The following is a 3,066-nucleotide window of genomic DNA, read 5'->3' on the forward strand; positions in this document are numbered from 1 at the left end:
CAATGGTTTTTTGTTTTGTTTTGTTTTTTCCTGTCGTCAGCTCACTTTCCTTCCTATTGCCTTGCTATCTTGTCTTTCAGTTTTTCTTCTTTGGGTTCTTCTTTCATAGTGTTTATATTTCGTTTCCTGGGGAGTACAAAGTGATCCTTGCTTAAGTTTTCTGCTGTTTCCTGCAGTAAGTCTTGTTCCAACATATATTCCTCTTTTGCTTTTCTGTTGGTTACATTTCTTTCCATTCGTCAAATATTTTGCAGAACTTATGCATAATTTTTTTTCTGCTTACTCATCTTTGAAATAAGTTAAGCCTGTTTCTTTCTGCTACTTGCCAGAAATATTATGAATGGAAAATCTTTGGCAGTTCTTCCTTTTTATTTGCCTACTTGTTGAAATTTAGTTTTGCATTAAGGACTTGCTATTGGATATATTTGTTTCTTTATTTATCTGCTTATAGTTTAGGTTGTATGGAATGAAGAGATGGGGAAGAGAAGTTGAGGAGAGAAATATGGCAGGCTTGGGTATATTATCTTAGCACACACAACACCCACCCTCCAATTTTGTTGAAACAACTGGAGTTCTACCCAGTCTTGCAAACTCTGGAATTAGGCAGGATAGTCTGGGACAGGCTAATTCGGTATAAAAACCAATGTATCAAGGGCCATTTGTTTATTGAATAAGTGCTCATTTTTCTTTAGTAAATTGACTTTAATCGTTAGCTGGAAAATTCTTTAGCAGCATCTCTCTTCAAGATTAGCAGTATCTATAGGTCATCATTCCTAAATGGAATGGCTAGAAAGCTGTATTCAGTGAAAAGCAGAAATATTGGTCACCATGTTTCTTTTAACATGGTAGCCCTGGCCATTCCCACTGATGGCTACTCATCTTTGTTGGGTCCTACTCCCAGCCTTTGCTCTTCCAAATTGAGTGTTAGTTGGACCTTCAAAAACTTTTCCATTTCTTTTCCACAAATCTAAGTCATAAATAGGGGAGATGAGTCTTGAACTTGGTATTCTCGTCCAATTAGTTCATCTTTAGTAGGCATTCTGGGGGCTTGTGGAACGGGTCTGTGGCCATTTTATAGTTTTAGGATAAATGCGGAGTTTCCATCTCTCTTTTTTGGTCCTTTATGATCTTTTAAGTGGACTTAAGGGAAAGGAGTTTAGACGTTAAGGTGTTTTATATATTAACGTCTATTTTATACTGTGAATAATAACTTTATTTTTTTGTTTTGTAGTTTTAGTTATACTACAAATTGTTTTATATATATATATATATATATATATATATCCCAAATGGAATTTGTGTATCATCCTAGGTGTTCTTATCTTTAAAGTTAAAGTGACTTTATACATGGAATTTCTTCAATTTTTAAAGTATTCAATTAGTAACGGGAAAAATCTGTAACAAAACATATTTGAAAATGTAGCTCCCCCCCACAAGGTTGTTGATTTCTTGAAGTTATTTCTACTTTTATTTATATCCTCTGATTTACTGAAAATATGTAGGCTTGGTTACGCTATCCTTATGAATTTCCTCCCCCTTCAAGGAGTAGTTTAATATTTATGAATGTGCCATTGTCCTGCAGTCCTCACAAATCTCTAATATTACTAAAACCAATCAAGCAGCCTGAAGACATCAGAAACCATTCTTTCTAGACAGGGAGATAAAAATGTTACACAAATGAATGAAAAAATTTTTGGTGCATCAATTTTCTCTGTTTCTCACAGTACTCCTTCCTTTCCCTGTATTGAAAGTTTCCACTTGTGTATTCTAGTAGATATAGTAGACACTTGATATTTGGGGTTTTTCATGAATCCTCCAATCCATGCATTTGAAAATATTTAAAACCTTATACCCAAAAATGAGAAACCCCAACTTCCAGGAAGATTTTCAATGACTTGGACATTTTTTATATATCAAAACTTCCCAATATTTTTTTTGTAAGTTATTTGATGAAAGTAAAGGCACTCCTGATGACAAATAAAAAAATAACAAAGGCAAAATGAGAGGCAGATGCTGGGAAAACTGGGAGAGTAAGGTAGGTTCACACACCAGATGGGGCTTCTGCACACCAGCCTGAGTTTCTGAGGGTTCAGATATTTGGGGCTGCTGGTCAAACCTATGAATGTTAAGTGACCAAATGCACATTTTCCCAGTATTGGTTCTGTGCTGATAATATTTAAAGAATCATGTTTTTGTCAGGTTCTTTGATCTCTCAAGGATAAGCAAGATAATTCATATTTTATCAACCTACGTCTTCAATTACAAACCTTGAGGTAAAGATCCCTACTGTCAAATTTTAACACTGGGTTCAGAATTCCCATTGCAAATTTACACTTGGTGTTCCAATTAAAATGGGCTTTTGCGAGTCCCCTGCTGATAGCCATTGGCTTGATAAAAAGTAACTTCATTTGCAGAAAGGGTGTTTAGGGAGCCCAGTGCAAGGCTGACTCCTCTGCTGTTGCCTTGAGCCCAGTTGTGCTGAAATATTAAACTTTAGTAAATTAGGTGAAATTGCAGCTTCCTGGCTGATACAATAATGCCCTTTACTGTTTTTCTGGAAACCATCTTCAGCGTGAGTTATCTGCACAATTCTTCAGCTCTAAGAGAAAGAAAATTCAGACTTTGCACAATTCTTCAGCTCTAAGAGAAAGAAAATTCAGACTGTCTTCCAAATCCAGACAACTTTTCCATTTTCAAGATAATTGTGCCCTATCCTACTTATCTAATAGTGCTTAAACTTTCAAACTCATAGAATTGGATTACTTTATTATTTTAGCACCAGCTGAAGATAGCATTACTTGATCATACCCATCCTCAGATAAGCAGCTGGATCCCTAAAAATGTCAGTCTTAAGTAAAAGTAGCAACTTTTCCTTTATCGATTAATACATATTTTAATAGGAATAGAGCTATGGAAGGAAATCCTACTTCTAGTCACATTTATTTTCAGGTTTTTTTTCTTTTTCTCTTTAAGAAGAGCATTAATTCTGAGGCGTTTTATTCATTGACCAAACATTTATTGATCAACTGCTATGTGCAAAGTTCTGGTGCGTGTTCACCCAAGTAT

The sequence above is a fragment of the Eubalaena glacialis genome, chromosome 2, assembly GCF_028564815.1.
Source record: "Eubalaena glacialis isolate mEubGla1 chromosome 2, mEubGla1.1.hap2.+ XY, whole genome shotgun sequence".
Taxonomy (NCBI): Eukaryota; Metazoa; Chordata; class Mammalia; order Artiodactyla; family Balaenidae; genus Eubalaena; species Eubalaena glacialis.